The following is a 20773-nucleotide window of genomic DNA, read 5'->3' as shown; positions in this document are numbered from 1 at the left end:
CATTGCGTGCTTCAACAATACTCAAGTCAAATGTTCCCATGTCATTTACAGTGTCAGCCCAAATAGATTGGCACCCAACAGTCTGCAAAGGTCATGATTGTGGCCCCTACCACAAATTCCAAATGCCCTGCTTGCCCCCCTATAGCTCCGCCCCTGGTAATTCATAAGACTTGGGCGGTTTTACAGGAGCTGCTGATGTAACACAGCAAAGGGTTTTTCAAGAGTCATTACAAGACATTGATGCAGAACACCATCCCAGTTTTTGGATATGTTACAAACAGACATCCTATCTGTACAAAACTGTTCAATTAATTGTGGTAATTGCTGTCATCATTTTGGTATAACATGGCAAAGTTGCCCCCCGAACATCCGTTTTTCATCGGAGCTGTGGAAGTCACACAACAGTGGGTTTTTAAAAATACCATCCCAGTTTTACGATATGTTGACTACAGATATCTAATCTTTCCAAAACTGTTAATAATATGGTGGTGAGTCGTGACATTTTTTTTATAACATGGCAAAGATGGCACCAAGTTTCAGTTTTTCCATTTTAAAGACTTCATATCTTCTAAACGGTTCATCGCAGAAGATCAGTCTTTCAACAAAACATGCACAGATTGGTTGGAAACATACAGTATATCACGTAAGTGAGTACACCCCTCACAGTGTTTGCAGATTTGTGAGTATATCTTTTCATAGGAAAGCATTACAGAAATGTCACTTCGACACAATGATTAGTGACCTTTTAACAACATATTTAACCGCTTAGATTTTTTGTTCACTCAGAAAAGAACAAAATAAAGCCATTAATGTTTGAACATGTGCCCACAACTGTGAGTACACCCCAGATTAAAATCCGGTAGAGAAGGGGCCGTGTTGGCTCGAAGCGTCTCGAAATGAAAAGGGATTTAACGGGAGGTCATCAGTGTGCGTTTCAACCTTTCTTTGCATTGAACTTTTACATGTTCATTGTGCACCTGGCATAAATAGATTGTTGTGAGATTTGAATGCAACCCTATGGAGAATATCATGATCTGCTTCAGTAGGCAGAGTGCATGTTGATCCATTAATCAAATTACATCAAGATGGCGTCAACGTGAGACGCACGTGAAGATGTCCGCTCAATCTAAAATTGTTTGACCTTTAAATAACCAAAACTTTCGACTGGATGCAACAGTTTAGATGAATTAACTTTTGCAGCATTTGCTACTGACCTAAGAGTAGCCCAACAACTTTGGATACCCGTGAACATTTACCCACTCAAAAGATTGTGCTGCCACGCGCCGTGACCACCATGGAACCTGTCTCCAACAATTCAATCTGGGAAGCGATTCAGCAGCTAAAAGCAGAAATGGTCTCACACCTTAGCGCAAAAATCGACCCAATTCAAGAGACTTTGCAGACCATACAAACATCATTATCAACACTCGGAGATCATGTGTCTACACTAGAACAACGAGTGAGTACAAATGAGGACGACCTGGTCGACCTGAAGAAACGCATCGAGTCGCTTGAGAAGGATAACACATACCTGCGTGACAAAGTCGAGGACGCCGAGAACAGAAGCAGGGCCCACAACCTTCGATTCCTGCATGTCCCAGAAAAGGCCGAAGGCTCGGATATCCGTGGCTTTATGACCGAGCTCATCAAACAACTTCTGGGAGCAGATAACTTCACCACGCCACCAGCAATTGAAATTGCTCACCGTTCTCCTACTCAACTGACCACACCAACTAACCAAAATAAAACTGGAGAGCAGCGACGCGCAACACCTGACAACAAGAAACCTGGACCACCAAGGCCGATCTTCGTGAAATTCCTGAGCCTCTGCGACCGACAGCACATTCTAAATCTTTCCAAAGAAAAACAAGAACTGTACTACGAAGGACACAGGGTCTACATTTATCCGGATTATTCTGCTGCTACAACGAACAAGCGACGGAAATTTGATGCTGTCAAGAAAAGACTGCGCGATCTGAACATGGATTACTCACTGTTCTTTCCAGCAACACTGTCTATTACGGTAGACGGCGGTAAGACGCGCAAGTTTCACTGCGCTAAAGAGGCCGAGTCGTTTGTGGACACTTTGCCTAGGCCCATGGAGTAACCGACTCGCCTGATGAAGGTATCCTGAACTTAATTTTTCCGGAACTTAATTTTCCCGACACTTTTTTTTCTCTTATCTTTTTGTAGGCTACTGTCAGTGGCGTTGCACTTGGCTGTGTTACATTCCACTATAAACCTTTGAAGGTCCACTGTATGGGGAAGCGTAATATGAATATGAAACTGCTCTTATACCGACCGACAGGCGCTATGCTCTTGTGAGCTCATTATCTGGTGAGATATCACCGCATCGGCCTGGCCTAGTCCAGGTGGTGTTTTCTTTTGTCTTTATTAGTAGACCCACGATCTTATTTTTATTTTCTCTAAATGCAACTTGAATTGCCTTGTGTTGGGGAGAGGGTGATGGGAGAAGAGGGGAATAAGTCTGTGAGAAATAGACTGGTATTGGCTTAAAAAAAAGCCTTACTGCCTACCTTATCTGATTTTTCCTTTTAAATTTAATTCGATTTTTGTTTTAAAATGAACCATGATGAGCAATGACATTGATATACCCTGGCGCATAGCACAGGGATTTTGATTTGTGACGAAAAAAGGAGAAAAAAAAAAAAAAAACACACACACATTGATGCACTATGATATCTGGTGGTTCTACAACACCTTCTCTTTTGTTATGAAATATGCTCAAAGAAGGACAATGTTGGTAGTGCACAGCACTCTAAATTTTCGATGGTTCCATTTTTTTTTTTTTTTTTTCTGTTCTGTTTAGGCCAATAATGGACTACAGCAAACTGGCCAATACCCTAACTCAAGCCCTACCCCCTAACTACACCCCCCCCCCCTGTATAAATGATTAAAATAGAAAATGAGCATTTTTATTTGTGGGTTCTATGATTCAGCAGATCTATTCTGTTTGAATTATCACAATTATTGATTTATTGATTCTGCATTTATCTCTTCCCTTAGAAGGATTATAAGCGGACTCTAATGAATGAAACAGACTCCTTTCTTGTCTTTAGGTTTCTGGACGTGTGTGTGTGTGTGTGTGTGTGTGTGTGTGTGTGTGTGTGTGTGTGTGTGTGTGTGTGTGTGTGTGTGTGTGTGTGTGTGTGTGTGTGTGTGTGTGTGTGTGTGTGTGTGTGTGTGTGTGTGTGTGTCGCGGCCCTGCTCTCCAGCTATCCTCTGCCTCACCACCAATCCCTGTTACTACATTATAAAAAGGTAGACCACTATGACTAAAGGACTTCATGTGATACATCTAAATATCAGGAGTCTACCACATAAAATAGATCACCTTAGAGCTTGGCTTGCTTATAATAAACCTGATGTTATTACTCTTTCAGAGACCTGGTTGAATAGAGATGTTCCAGATGTAGAAATTCAAATTGATGGGTACAACTTATTTAGATCAGATAGGGCTACGCGTGGTGGGGGTGTTGCCACCTATATACTGTCACACCTGCACGCAGAGCCAGTTTTACCCACAGAAAGACCAGTTTATTTTGAATGTCTTTGTGTAAAAATCTGCCTTCATGAAAACAAAAACCTACTATTATGTAACATTTACAGACCACCAAACTCACCTTCTGAGTCAATGAAATGTATTAGTAATACCATTAGCTCTCTAAACTGCTTTAACACTAGAACTACCAGGATTTTTCTGCCTACCTAGAAGTACCAGAGAGGGGTCATTTGACCCGGAGGCTTTTACCTAATACACTAATCACTCATTTTGTTATGGTAATGAGGCTGTTAGGGGCCGTGTGGGGTGAGGGGTGAGGGGGTCACACCTTACAGTGCTAACAGCCAAGACAAACAGGGACAGACAGCTTCTTCCCAAGGGCTGTCAGCCTCCAAAATCACCACAGGTAAATAGCAACTTGCATGAAGATGTCAGCAGCAAAGACAGATAGCACAGTTTGGTGGACCGTGTGTTACAGTTTTTCTCCATTGGTTTGGCTCATTTCTTGAAACTGAGATGTCATTCTCAAAACAAGGACAAGTCCCAAAACTAATTTGCAGTTCCTCACAACAGAATGGCATTTATCATTGCTTTGATCAAATTTCAAATGCTTTTGTACATGTCTCAATCATTTAGTACATCCTTGCAAATGGCTATGTACAAGTATCCTACAGTTAACACAATCAGCTTATATTTAGTAGGATTTTCAAATGAATATACCTTGCTGATCTATCCCAATTGGTTGATTCTCAGTGTAATGGTTGTCCTGAAAACATGTCAGCACATTTTCTTCATACAAGTCATCAATGAATGTGTGAATGTCCCATGTGATCATGACGAATCATATGACTGCAACCAGATAATGGTTGAATTACAGTTTTTCTCCATTGGTTTGGCTCATTTCTTGAAACTGAGATGACATTCCTATAACCATTGGGTCATTTGGCCAAAAATTCACTTCTGCACAACAGTTCAGATAACTAGCAAAATGTCATATACCTCCCAAAACACCTCATTCTTGCATCAGCACTAAACCGTCTCACATATAAATAGTCAGTAAAATGGCATAGATCATTCTCAATTGGTTTGGCTCATTTGCATTCATTTAGTCCTTCTGTCAAAATAAACTGGATGGTTCAGCATAACTACATGGATCCTCATCACTCGCTCATATCACCCCAAAAACAGTTTACCCATGTGTCAAAACTAAATTTCTTCCCCACATATATCATCAGTACCCCCAAAATACATTGTCCCTTTGCCATTGTGTAAGCACTGCCAGTCAAAATGGTTAGGTGTTTTATCTACGTTCAGCTAACAGATTTCGACTATGTATAAAAATGAAAAAGTGAGTGAAACCATTGAAGTTTGACAACACAGATAATTTACCAAGGACATTTATCAGTAACTTTCTTTACTGTAAATTCATATACAGAAAGTAATGCCCATATATCACAGGTTTCTCATGGGTTTGGCTCATTTCTCAAAACAGAGATAACATTCTCAAAATAACATGGACAAATGCCAAAGCAACTAGCAATTGTTCAAAACAGAATGTCATTTGAAAAAATGTCATGAAATTAGCCAAATAACAGAGGAAACTGTAGTATACACGGTTGTAAAATTATTTTCTACTAACTAGTAAAGTTACAATACCATCTGACCTGTTGAACTGTCGTGAATTTACTATGTAATGAAATTCTTAAAATATGATGTCCTTGACTGTTTTGGGAATTGCGTAGACCACTTTGCATATGACTTACACAATGAAATAATGCTGACGTGTTTTGGAGAGGGCAACCATTAGACTGAGAATTGTCTAACTCGTTTAGATAAGCAAGGTCAATTTATTTGGAAAATGTGCTAAATGTATGCTGAATGTGTCAACTGAAGGGTATTTGTACATATCCATCTGCAGAGATGCACTAAACATTTGAGACATGTACAAAGCATTTGATATCTGATGAAAGCAATGAAAAATGCCATTCTGTTTTGGGAAATTGCAAATTGGTTTGGGGATTTTTCCGTGTTGTTTTGAGAATGTCATCTCAGTTTCGAGAAATTAGCCAAACCAATCGAGAAAAACTAACGTGTGAATCTCCCATGCCATGTGACCATAACGACTCATGTGAATGCAACCTGGCAATTGTTAGATGGATAAATACCAGTGCATGTGGACTACTGTTTCATTTCCCTCAATAATTTTGTGGTGAAAGAAGCTCCTCTCCAAGGAACGAAGATGCAGAGATACAGCACTCAACAGGCATTGGAAATGATCCACACACGCACACACACACACACACACACACACACTCTGTGTCTCAAGTGACATCTGTGAGCTGCTAACAGCCACATTTCCACAACAAAAGGAGTGTCCGCAGGGGGTCCAAAGGGTCAAATGACCCTCTTGTGGGGCTTTTAGGTAAAAAGGTCAATTGACCCCTCCGTGGTAGTTCTAGTGTTAAAGAGATGATCATTCTTGGCGACTTCAATTGCAACTGGTTAGACCGTTCTTCCACCAAAGACAGACATATTTTTGAAAGTCTTAACCTGACAGAGATAATTAAAGAACCTACCAGAGTTGGAAAAACATCTAAAACATTACTAGATTGGATATTGGTCACCCATCCTGACAGGATCATTGACTCTGGAGTGCTTCCTGATTGCCTCAGCGATCACTCAATCGTGTCTTGTAAATGGAAAATCAGAACACCACGCCTGCCACCCAAAATAATCAAAGTAAGGCAGATGAAGTACTTTAACAACAGTGACTTTTTAGATGATCTATGGAATATTAACTGGCACAGACTTAATCTAATCCCATCTGTTGGTGATGCTTTTGAGTTTTTTCATACTGAAGTACTATCTGTTATCAACAAACATGCCCCATGGCGAACAATACGAGTAAAAGGGAGACATTTGCCTTGGATTGATGGTGAATTACTCACACTTTTTAAACAGCGAGATAAAGCATGGAAAAAACATCATACAACAAAAGACCCCAAAGACTGGGAAGCATATAAATACTTAAGGAACATGTGCACAACTAAAACACGTAATGCTAAATCTGACTACTTTAAAAACAACCTTTGCAGGGACTAACTATACCAATCCAAAGAAATTCTGGAATAACCTTAACACTCTCCTTAATAACAAACCCAACTCAAGTACTCCAGCTAAAATTAGACTGAACAATGACACTCTCTCTGATCCTTCTGCAATAGCAAATGCGTTTAACCAGCATTTTGCTGCTATTTGTAACAACAAGACACAGTACTCAAACAATTTAACCAGTCCCCAACATGTCGACTCTCCTTTATTTCTCTTTTCTACCATTCAACCTACTGATGTTCAAAGAGCTATCTCTGAACTAAAGCTAGGTGGTAAAGACTTGGATGGTCTGGACACTAAGTTTTTTTAAAAATAGCCTCAGAAGTATTGTCATATCCACTTACAGACTTATTTAACTTATCACTAACCACAGGTGAGGTTCCAGTGAAGTGGAAGCGAGCTAGAGTTACTCCAATTCTGAAAGGTGGCGACCCATCAGATATCAACAACTATAGGCCCATCTCCATAATTAGTAGTGTAGTGAAAGTTTTTGAAAAAATTATATTTAACCAACTTTACAACTATATTAATTCATCATCTATCTTATCTCATTATCAATCAGGTTTCCGACCGAAACATTCTACAACAACAGCTCTACTAAAGTTCACTAATGATATCTATTCATCTCTGGATGCAGGCAAGTCCACTGGTGCAATCTTTGTAGACTTATCTATAGCCTTTGACCTTGTAAACCATTATATCCTTCTAGATAAACTGCATTCGATAGGTCTCTCTAAACAGGCACTTCTATGGTTTAACTCTTACTTACATTTCAGACAACAATGTGTGCTTTTTCAGGGTAGTCTTTCTCAGTACTCGGTCATTGATAAAGGCGTTCCTCAGGGATCATCGCTTGGCCCTCTATTATTTTCAATTTTTATCAATGATCTCCCAACAGCCTGCCTAGATTGTTCAATACACCTATATGCTGATGATACAGTTATATACAACTCTAATACCGACTTATTTAAGATTCAGAATGATCTTCAAGCAGATTTCACCAGAATTCAAGAGTGGTTCCAATGTAATGACCTGTTGCTCAACAAAAGTAAGTCTTTCGGTATGCTTTTTCCAACTAGATCAGCTACAAGGAGTACATCAAAACTGGCTGTGAACTTTATCGATGGTACCCCACTAGGTGAAGTTGATGAGTATAAATATCTTGGTGTACGGCTTGACTCCCAACTCTCTTTCAAATCTCACATAGATTCTGTAGTAAAAAAAACTTAATTGTAATCTTAGGATGCTGTATCGCTCTAGTAACTGCTTCACAACACAGATCAGAACAAGAATTATGAAACAACTTTTATTTCCAATTATCGACTATGCTGATGTAGTATATCAGAATACCATTGACACCAATCTCAAGCCACTGATAGTTGCCTACAACAACATCTGTAGATTTTTGTGCTAAGGTGCCCTTTCAAAACACATCACTGCATCTTATACGACTCACTAGGTATTTCATCCCCTAAAATCAGGATGCAGTTTCACTGGTTTCAGATTATTTTTAAATGCCTACACCTTAACTACCCACACTACCTAAAACAGTATTTGATACCATATCAAACTAACATCAGGCTAAGACACACTGAACACCTTTCTCTCACTGTGCCACACATCTCCAAAGAAAGCGGTAAACGCTCTTTTAAGTATAAAGCACCCAGTGATTGGAATAACCTACCTGGATCCGTAAGATCAGCCACATCTCTGTGGCAATTTAGGACATCTCTATCAATGTACTTGAACCAAAGCAACACTTGTACATGCTCTAACTAATATGTTATCATTATCAATTTTTTTTTTTATTTTTTTTATTTTTCATTTTACTAAGAAGTAATGCTTCAGCTATGTCTGTGGTAACATGAAGCTTGGGGTAGTATAATTCTTCAATGCCTCTCAGGAATTCTTGTTAGTGTCTCTGTTTTACTGTTTTGTTTTGCAACTATGTTTATTCGTTTTAAATACCTATGCCTCTGACTGTATGCCTTGTACTTACTGCCTGTCCCACTAACCAAGAACATACTGCTTTGGGGGTTGTAGAGGTGGGGGAACGAAGAGGCTGCTGTGTGAATGAGTGTGTGAATGTGTGTTGTCTTGTACGATGTAATGTTTTGTCTTGTACTGTCTATATTGTCCAGTTTCAAGGGGACCCTACTGAAAATGAGATGTTGCATCTCAAGAGGCATTCCCCATGTACAAATAAATAAATAAAATAAATGCATGTTTCTTAGGTGTATTTCAGATTGATACACTTTTTAGTAAAACTCACTTGCTTACCACCACACATGCTTGACACCATCTAAAGTACATGTGTTTATCTTGGTCTCTTCAGATCACAAGACATGAATCCAGTGATCCATATCCTTGGTCTGTTCATCTCTCTTGAGACGAAGATAAACAATTTTTACCGTGTTCAGTTATCATCACATTAGGCTCGTTTGTGATGAAGCAGGGCTGCATTATGATGTATTCTGGTTAGGAAATTTTAACCAGAATGCCAGAATGCATTGAAATGGCAAAGTGTGCATGCAAGCTGCCAAGCAAAAGCAGCACTGCACCATCACAATCAAGCTTATTGACTCCCATAGCAATACAGTTACTGATAGGTATTGATATTGATAACAATCTAAGTAATCTAAAATAAGGCTAAGTTGAAAGCCTCCGCGTGACTCAGTATTGACTGGAACAACAATCAGACACACACACACACACACACACACACACACACACACACACACACACACACACACACACACACACACACACACACACACACACACACACACACACACACACACTACAAGCATCTACACACACACACACACACACACACACACACACACACACACACACACACACACACACACACACACACACACACACACACACACACACACCACACACACACACACACACACACACACACACACACACACACACACACACACACAAACACACACACACACACACATGGGTATCTAGTGGTGTGTGTTCTCTGGTACTTACCATATGCTGTAGAAAAGAGAAAGTCAGATGAGGTGATTAATGAGGAGCAATGGACACACAAACACACACGCACTCACACACACGCACTCACACACACACACACACACACACACACACACACACACACACACACACACACACACACACACACACACACACACACACACACACACACACACACACACACACACACACACACACACACACACACACGGATGTCTATAGTGGTGTGTGTTCTCTGGTACTTACTTGGCACTGTAGAAAAGAGAAAGACAGATGAGGTGATTAATGAGGAGCAATGGACACACACACACACACACACACACACACACACACACACACACACACACACACACACACACACACACACACACACACACACACACACACACACACACACACACACACAGGGCCGGTTCTGGCTTATTTGGTGCCCTAGGCGAGTTCCTTACCTTTGAAAGAAAAAAAAATCTTTCTTATACCTCACAGAACACAAGACTAATATCCTTAGTAAGCTTAACTAAATAGCATCAAGAACAATAACCGTTTTTCATCAAATGGATTTGTGGTTCTTTTTGACAGGCGACCAACACATCAGATTGAGTCGCATGAAAGTAGCTTCACTGTGTGGTGTGTTGGATGTGATGGTGGTGGGGCCCCCAACCCCAGATGAGAGGGAGGTTATCAATGTGTTTGAATTGTATCGTGCAATTGAAATGCCAGGAGAGTGATACATTTGCATGTAAAATGCATGTGTAGACAATAAGCCTACCAAGGAGGTCTGCATTGATCTACACTATCTACAGCATCACAAAGCATGGCAGCATAACAATTTTAATAAGCTTCACATTTCTGCTGTCTTCCAAACCAATTTCATTTCTGGACTGGAAATAGTGCTGCATTTGTGAGTAGGAGAATGAGAAGGGGGCTATCTATGTGTTTGGAGGGACAGGGTGAGAGAAAGGGAGAAGAGCTGTCACGCTATTGAATTTCATAATATACAAAATATAGTAAATAGCCTCACTTGTCTGCTGTGCATGGTTCTATTACATGATTAATGTAGGCTATGTCATTCTGGTCTGGAAATTAATGTTTTTTTAAGCTTACAACAAGCAGGTAATTCATGTGGATGGAAGGAGATATGGCAGCTAAATTGTTTTGAACATTGCACCAGTCTTACTTTACATTGCTTGTCAACCTAAGCAAGTATTATGATATCAGGTGGGTGTTAGTGAGTAGTGAGTAGGCTACTAACAGCTACTCTACTGGATTTCATTGCTTGGCATACTTGGCTAATGTTAGCATGCTAACTAGCGATTTCTCTGATCAAAAACAAAGCTCTTTTTCTCTCTAATTCCAAATAATAACCTCATAACTATTAGGCTTTCCATAATCACAAACGGTTGCTGATTAAATCACATAGTTCCAAAACACGCTCTGAAACTCCTGCATCATGCAATGAGTGGTTTAATGAGAACATAATAATTTCCATCCAGCAGAGCAGCACTACTGTTTGCGCTTGCCCCCTCTGTCTCTCGAGTGAGTCTCCAAATTCAAAATAGATCGCAGGCTGTCACTCGTCCCGCCCCCTTTCTCAGAACTGTCTGTTTATTGGTTCACAGACTTCCCAGAGACAGTTGGAAGAGATATTACTATTGGCTGAGGGGCGCTTTGCCGTGAGGAGCGCTTTCACCACTCTTTGTTGATTGCGACTTCATAAAAAAAACTTCATATCGCAAAATTACGCATAGGAGGGCGCCATTTTGGCGCTCCTTCTTCACATGGCGCTCTAGGCGACCGCCTAGCCGGCCTATGCTAAAAACCGGCCCTGCACACACACACACACACACACACACCGAATTTCAGTACAGTTGAAACCGATAATCCCAACAATTCCCAAACTTCATAATTAATCCTGAAGTACTCATTACAATATCCACTGGAAGGGGTGCAGAATATATACCACTTCCATGTTACACTCATTGTGACGGTGGGCACCTGGCGTTATGTTATTTTAATGTATTTTCTTTAATGTAAACTAACTACTATGTACAAAAATACAACATAGGCCTATGACTTTATGAAAGTCAAAATATGATGTTTATTTTTTATTTGGTGCATTCATGATCGAAAGTTAAGAAAGCAATGTAGAGCAGTGCATGATTCGTCGGTAGTGTTGCCAAATGGTGCAAGATTCGTCTGTGGTCAAAAAAAGGTTAAAATAGCATTTGGTGGGTTTCTCTGCAGGGTTAGACCAGTCGAAGTCGGTAATCTCGGACTCTCTCAAATTCCATAATTAATTCTAGTGTACCCAATGTATCACTCATAGTAAAGGGTGCAATATATATAGCCCTTCCATGTAACTTCTATCTTTGTGACGATGGGCAGATGCTGTTAAAAAATGTAAAGCAGTGCACGATGGGGTTGGAATCTGAAGGCGCCTGTCTTCCTACTGATATGTTCATGGGAACGCGGATGTAATGTTCGCCGCGCAGTGTTGCCAAATACAGCAAGATTGAGCTTGTTTGGATGACCGTCTGTGGTCAAAAAAAGGTTTGGATGGGTGTCTCTGATATGGCTAGACGTCAGAATTGATTTCAAATTGTGTGGGATTTAGTGCTTCCAGGCGGGTTTTGTGCATTTGTTTTTGTGATGCAAATGATCAGTCTCATCTGGTAATCCTGTGGATTCATATTTATTTTCATATCGTCAATCGATGGATTGCCTAATACGTAAAGATGTGTCAAAAAGAGAAGAGGGGGCATTCGCGACAAACATGACAGAAAGTGTTGATGATGCTTCATTGTGTTTTGTAATGGCTAAGTGAAACTAGATCATTTGTTTGTTTCGCCAGTAGTAGTCGTTTTGCTAGTGATCCCTACATCCCTACAAGTTCAGCATGCGTGGATGAGGGCAACATAGCTGGAAACATCAGTTCAGGCACAAAGCAAAGGGATTCAAATGAGGTTCCATGACCTGGCCAGCAGGAAGGAAAAGACACACAGGATATGAGGATATTAAAGGACTTGAAGTTGTTTATCATGCTCATCGTGCTAGCCTGTAGCTATCTTCAGTGAGGAAGGATTAGCTTGTGTCTGTAAACTTTCCGGAGCGAACGCAATCATAAAAAATACATCTAAACGGGAACAAAATAAGACTCAGACTATCTGTTAACTGTGCTGAACTTTTTCTCGCTGAGTTTGTATGGATTATTGGATTCATGATTCTGCAGTGGTCTTTGTTAAGACAGTGCATCGAGGGGATAATTAGTCAACACAACAATTCCATCTTTTATGAACTGGTGACGTGACATAGCGAATATGCTGCAAAAGCGCCCAGTGAAGAGGAGAGCTGGAATCAACACTGTCTTAACAAAGACCACTGCAGAATCATGAATCCAATAATCCATACAAACTCAGCGAGAAAAAGTTCAGCACAGTTAACAGATAGTCGTATGAGGCGAGAAAAGTTATTGAGACGAGTCTGTATTTTGTTAATCAGTAATGTCCTGTTTTGTGAGCAGCTGATGTCAGCACTCAGCAAACATTGAGTGAAACGGCTGCATCAAGTGATGGATTGCAATCTATATGGCCAAGGCAGACTGAGAGGGGTAAACGATCATGTCACTCACGTTTACTTTTCACCTACCAATGTCCGATGTCTATAGTGGTGTGTGTTCTCTGATACTTACCAAACCCTGTAGAAAAGAGAAAGACAGATGAGGTGATTAATGAGGAGCAATGGACACACACACACACACACACACACACACACACACACACACACACACACACACACACACACACACACACACAAATACACACACACACACTTGTATGTCTACACACAAACACACACACACAGACACACTCTACAATCATCTACACAAACACACACGCGCGCGCGCGTGCACACACACACACACACACTACAATCATCTATACACACACATACACACACGCACATGGATGTCTAGTGGTGTGTGTTGTCTGGTACTTACCTGGCACTGTAGAAAACAGAAAGACAGATGAGGTGATTAATGAGGAGCAATGGACACACACACTCACACACACTACAGTTACACACACACACACACGCACAAACACACACACACACACAGACACAATAGTTGTGCACACACAAACACACACTAAAATCATCTACACACACACACACACACACAAACACTCGCACACCATCTACACATGATTGTATTTTATTTTTTGTGTGTGAGTGTGTGTGTAAATGATTGTAGTGTGTGTGTGTGTGAGCGCGTGCGTCCGTGCGTGCATGTGTGTGTGCGTGTGTTTGCTGAGGTGTGTAAAACTCCTAACAGACTTACCCAACCAGACTCTCCCCTCATGTGTGTCTCTTCCACTGATGACCTGGAAAGTGTAGTTACCCCCATCTTCCCTTCTAAACCCCTTTAGTTTCAGAGACACGTCTCCTGTCTGCAGCTGCTGGGGGTCCACACTCACTCTGCCCTCATAGTTCCTCACTATGCCCCATCTGTCCTTATATTCCCCCCTCACTGTCACATGACCATCCCTATACAGGTAGATACAGTCTCTCTCCCTAAACCACCTGATCTCCATGGCAACAGCACTGGTTGCAATAGAGAGGCGACAGCCCAGTGTGACATCATCACCTCTAAACTTCTTGTGTTTAGGGACGATCAGCTGAAAACCTGTAGAGGACACAGAGGGGTTTTACTCACACACACACACACATGCATGCACGTGCACACACACACACACACACACACACACACACACACACACACACACACACACACACACACACACACCTACACACAGACAAACGCATGCATGCACACACACACACACTACAATCACCTACACAGAGACATACAAATTCACGCACGCACACACGCACATACACACACACAAACACACAGGCACACACACACTACAATCACCTACACACAGGCAGACAAACGCACACACATACATACACACTCACACACTCTACAATCATCCACACACAGACAAACACACACCCACACACACATACACTGAAAAAAACATACACACACACATACACTCACAACAAAATCCTCTACACACACACACACACACACACACACACACACACACACACACACACACACACACACACACACACACACACACACACACACACACACACACACACACAAACACACAGACACTACAATCACCTACACACACACAACCACACAACCACACACACACACACACACACACACACACACACACACACACACACACACACACACACACACACACACACACACACACACACACCCACACACACCCCCCCCACACACACAAACACTACAGTCACACACACACACACACACAAACACAACACACACACACACACACACACACACACACACACACACACACACACACACACACACACACACACACACACACACACACACACACACACAAATGGATGTCTATAGTGGTGTGTGTTCTCTGGTACTTACCATCATCTGTAGAAAAGAGAAAGACAGATGAGGTGATTAATGAGGAGCAATGGACACACACACACACACACACACACACACACACACACACACACACACACACACACACACACACACACACACACACACACACACACACACACACACACACACACACACACACACACACACACACACACACACACTTGTAAATGTTGGGCCAGTAGTGTGTGTGCCTTACCTTCATCATCATATCCTGAAGCCATGATGTGTTCCTGAAACAGAGACAGATGAGTAGGTGATGTTCTCTTTCATCTGTAAGCTTTCAGTGACACATGCACAGATGTTCGCACAAACACACACACGCACGCACGCACACACATTGTGTGTGTGTGTGTGTGTGTGTGTGTTCTCCCACAGAACGTCACATAATTAATTGTTAGGGAGGCCAGAGGGCTGCAAGTGTAATGTTGCTTATGGCGTACATCAAGCGCTACCTACACGACTAGCTGGGGTTTAGCTGGGGTTTAGCTGGGGTTTCGCCATGAATTCGCTTTATTCGCTCTGGACGCTGCACTGACATGTTTGATTCAGCTAATCACATAATGACTCTGTCTTGACAGCCTGGGACATTCCTCGATATGAACGTTCCAATTGGTTTTCGCCGAACCGCGTCATAGCGAATTCGCTTAAGATTAAGTTTAGTTTAATCGTATCCAGGAGAGTGTGGCGCGTTCCTTTTCCATCTCAACGCAAAATGCCACGGTTTCATAAAGCTTGTCGTTTAGTTTCAGCATCCAGTATATGCGCACATTCAACCCATAGCAAAGTTCTAGCCGAAGAACTGTTAAAAACCGAGAGCTTCAACGTTTGCTTCTTGTTACTTTATCATGTTGCCGACTGCCGTAGCAGAGCTGGCTGGCTGTCAGAATGAGCGTCGCAGAAAGATGACGTGGCACACCTCAGTCAATACAGATTTTTAATTCGTTCACTGAACCCGGGAGATTTAAATATTGAAATGAGGCGGAAACGTAATTGTATCATCCCAATGACCCTAAATAAAATAAGAAAATACTGTTTATGCGTGTACGACGGATTTAAAGTCTGTGCCCCGCTGACTCCCGTTGTATGGTGGTTTGTGGATATCGCCCAAACCCAAAATCTCACGGAAGGCTTCAAATCAAACAAAAGTGACACAGGTGGGTAGCTCAGTGTATGATACACCATAATTAAGGTCCCAAATGCAAAATACCGACCTATTCCTTTAAGGTCTAGGCCTACATTTAACTGTAGGCCTATTGCTTGATAGCAAATGAAGGCAGCCACAAAGCGACATCAAAGGAGAAAATGGGCAAAAATAGCCAATGTTTTTTTAAAGTTTCCATAACCTGTCGCCATACAAGACTTGAACCCGGGGCGACCACATATTAAGCAGCGCACCTGTCCACTGCGGCACTCACGTCTTCGGCTGTGTAGGAGGAATTGTTCAGCATCATAGTAGTAAATCAACACTATAAAAGTTTTTTTAAAATGTGCTAATTATCAGAAATCCCCCGAAATGAAGGACAATGGTAACTATTGTAGTTTTTCCTGGCATTATCACATCATAGACTATTAAAATCGAGTGACTGGTTTGCTTTGATCTCGTAAAATGATGGCGGGAATTAAGCGGAATGTGCCCACTGTTACATTGTTTCCTACAGGTTCATTTTTTTTGCAACACTGATTCATTTAGCCTGGTGTTTAACCTGGGAGCTACCAGGTTAGAGTTGGAGCATAAATTACCGTGGCAACTCAGCTGAGTTTCAGGTTAGCAAGGCTGATGGAATGGATCTCTGTCTAAAAATAGCGTAGTTTACAGACTTGAGCTCGGATTTGGGGTTACTTGTGCTATTAGTTTGGCTGACTTGTTAATGTCTGTGCATCTTTGTGAAGAGTTCAACATTAACAAGGAGCCAAAGTCATGACAAATGTGTTTCAGTGAACAGGAAAAACTGTATCAACAATGCCAAATACATTATTTCTAGAACATCCCAAACCACCACAATCCACCCATCAGTGGAGGACGTCAGGCATTGCCTCTCAACATTATCCACACGCAGTAATGCTTGGACGGGATGCAGTGAAGCCGTATGCAGAATATGTGGAAGTCATCAATCATCAAACCACTCCCAAAGAATCCCAGGTCAAGAACCGAACAACCTTTACCCAGTGGCCATGACACCTCATGCTGTCTAGCCAGCCGATATCAAACACCTTCCTGCATCTACTACACCTTACCAAATGCAAACACCTTCCTGAGCCAACCGTTATCAAACACCTTCCTCAGCCAGCCGATATCAAAAACCTTCCTGAGCCAACCGTTATCAAACACCTTCCTGAACCAGCCGATATCAAACACCTTCCCTGAGCCAGGTGTGATCAAACACCTTCCTGAGCCAGCCGATATCAAACACCTTCCTGAGCCAACCGTTATCAAACACCTTCCTCAGCCAGCCGATATCAAAAACCTTCCTGTATCTTCTACTCCTTACCAAATACAAACACCTTCCTGCATATACTACACCAGGGGTGGGGAACCTATTTTTAAATGGCCGTTTGCGGCCCTTGAGGCTGTTTTAGCCGGCCCCCCAATATAATTTAAATTGGTAACACTTTATAATAATGGATGCATATAAAGACTTGATAAATATTGATGAACAAAACATTAACAAATGTTTGTAAATGGAAAGGAAATGTTAACAAATGTTACTAAATGTCTAGGAAATGTTATGTTAATATCTTATGTTTATCAAACATTTACAAATTGCTTGTAAATTAATAAAATACTCTGTTATAAGGTATGTAAAATCTTATTTGTAGATATTTTTATAAAGCATTAATAGTTAATGATAAAAACATGTGTTAATGTTTTGTTCATCATTAGTCAATTTTCTACTAAGTCTTTACTAAGCAAACATTATTATGAAGTGTTACCTTTTAATTTTATTCAGCTTCACATGAAATAAGACCTATTTTGTAAAGGAGTCTTAGAACATGCATTTAGTTATATTCAGGGAACCTAGAGAAGGTGGTGTTTGTTCAAAAGGTGGCTGCTTTCAATATAGGCCTAAGGTGAAGGGGGGAAATCCTGGTTTGTGTTCATAGTACGACCCTCAAAGGACTTTTACGGCCCTTGGATGAATTTGAAGTGGTCCTTGGAATGAGAAAGGTTCCCCACCTCTCTACTACAACTAGTACCTGGGTCCACTCCTGGATCCGATGCAGTTTTCCTACAAGTCTCATAGAGGGGCTGAAGATGCCACTCTCACCCTGACTAACATCGCCACTAAACATCGACAAAATGCCAAAGTTTACCCATATACTTTTATATATTGATTGCACATTGCTGCCTTTACAGTCATTAAACACTCTTTATATGGGATCGGGGAACTTAGGGACCTTTTTCTAAAAAAAAAAGGGTCCTATCTATGTTCCCCGCATTCTATCTAACCCTTCCCAAAACCAAATTGTGCCCTTCAAAAATCCATCCCTTAACCTAACCTTTCAGTAATGCAATGTTTCTGAGTTGTACATTTGTGCCTTGATATGACATAAACTATCTATAAACTTAACCTGTCAGAGGTGGAACAACAACCTGTGCTTTGCCATGTAGCAGCAGTCTACTTTGAAGCAGCGGGGAACATAGAACCCCATAGAACAAGAACCGTTGCGAAGAAACCCCCCCCCCCCACACACACACACATCAATTGACTTGGCTGTATGGTACATTTTATATGACTTTAAACAGGCTCTTACCTGAAAGCTGTCAGAGTGAGATGGTATTTCCTTGGCTTGGTGGAGGGTCGCACAGGCTGTTAATCCTCAACTCAACCCAAAACCCATTTCAAAAAGAAATACCACGGCTACAACTCAATACCCATACCAAGTTTTTTTTTATCCAAACTAAACGTTGACTCCTGTAATGTAGATGTCGAATTTGTAGCAAAGCTCTTCACAGAAACCGTAGCCACGGCAATCTTATGCACCTCTCTCTCTCTCTCTCTCTCTCTCTCTCTCTCTCTCTCTCTCTCTCTCTCTCTCTCACTCACTCTCTCTCTCATTCTCTCTTTCTCTCTCTCTCTCCCTCTCTCTCTCTTTCTCTCTCTCTCTCTCTCTCTCTCTCTCGGAGAAGGAGGGGGAAGTGCAGAGAGTTACCTGGTTGGACAGGTGTTGCCGCATCATATGTGGAGTGTCTGGAAATGTGAGTTTATAAGCACAAGATTTCTGACTGTTCATGTATATGGGTTGTTGTTCTGACCTGTAATACCCAACCGTGCACAATAAAGAATGGGGTGTCAGTATTTCAGATTTTCTTACATGTATTAACATTGGAGGCCCACCAGGTATACATTACAAAACATACATAAATAAAACAATACAGCACACATTCATGTATTGTGTATATATTCATATAAAATGTCTTTTTTTTTTTTTTAAAGGAAGCCAATGAAGAGGCACTCATACTAATGTCCCCACATCATAGACATGTATCTAATGGAGCTACGACTTGGATACTAATTGTGCAATAAGCTCATTTGTAGGGGGGGGGCGGTATCCTGCTGCTCATAAAGGTGAGATTTCTCAACACGCTGATGAAGGACATACTGCCCGAAACGTCACATTAAATGTAAAGAAACGGGAGCCTGGTGTGAGACGGATGTGTGTGTTGTTAATATACTGAACTGAGATTTCTCAACAGTGCCATTAATGTAGTTGACCTAGTTTGCAGAACATGCCACTTGGGTCATTCCAGCTGGAATCAGCAAATGGTCCCCACTCGACCCCCTCGGATTTGCTTGAAAAAAATATATGTGATGGCTTCAACATCCAATAGAACATATCCACCATTGCAGATTTCAGCTGTGCATACTTTTTCCACAAAAAAATCTGTAAATAAGGACACCCCCTCCACCTGATTTGGCGTCACTGCCTGAGTGACCATATTCAGACTTAATTATCTCCAAAACTATTTGTGGTAGGTCCATTATTTTTTCAGGGCTAAGAGTCATAGACCTGATGAGCATACATTACAATTTGCAGCACTGTATGTCAAATTACACCTTAATACTGGCCCTCTACCTTTCTTTGAAATTAAAATTGCAAGGGTTTTCAGATGTCCATAAAAACCTCAAATTTCAACATTCAAGGTTCATCCTTGGTACATGGTCAGATATGTGCCATGACTTTCACATCACATCATATTTGATATAAGGGTCCAATGGTTGTTGAGATGCAGAAGTCCAAAAATGGGCAAAAACTAATTTATACCATTATTTGGAGCAATATTCCCAATCTATGACACCAGTTGTGAACTTGCTGTTTGGTGTCTCTGAAAGATAATATTATTATTCATAACATATCTAAAATTTGGGATGGTGTTTTGCCCCATTATTTTTATAATGAATTTTAAAATCTCATTCCTGTGTGACATGCAGGTGTACCTTAGGAGCCCTGTTACCTTAGAAAAAAATTGGGTTTACTACACCTAAAATGAATAGCCAAGTCAGTGTACACTAAAACCTAAAATCTCTGATACCAAATAGGTGATTTTATACTTGTTCAGCTCAGTATTTCAGTATATCTGACTTAACCCTCAATTCCATCCTAAGAAG

This window comes from Engraulis encrasicolus, chromosome 13, assembly GCF_034702125.1.
Source record: "Engraulis encrasicolus isolate BLACKSEA-1 chromosome 13, IST_EnEncr_1.0, whole genome shotgun sequence".
NCBI lineage: Eukaryota > Metazoa > Chordata > Actinopteri > Clupeiformes > Engraulidae > Engraulis > Engraulis encrasicolus.
Note: the sequence above shows the minus strand (reverse complement) of the source record.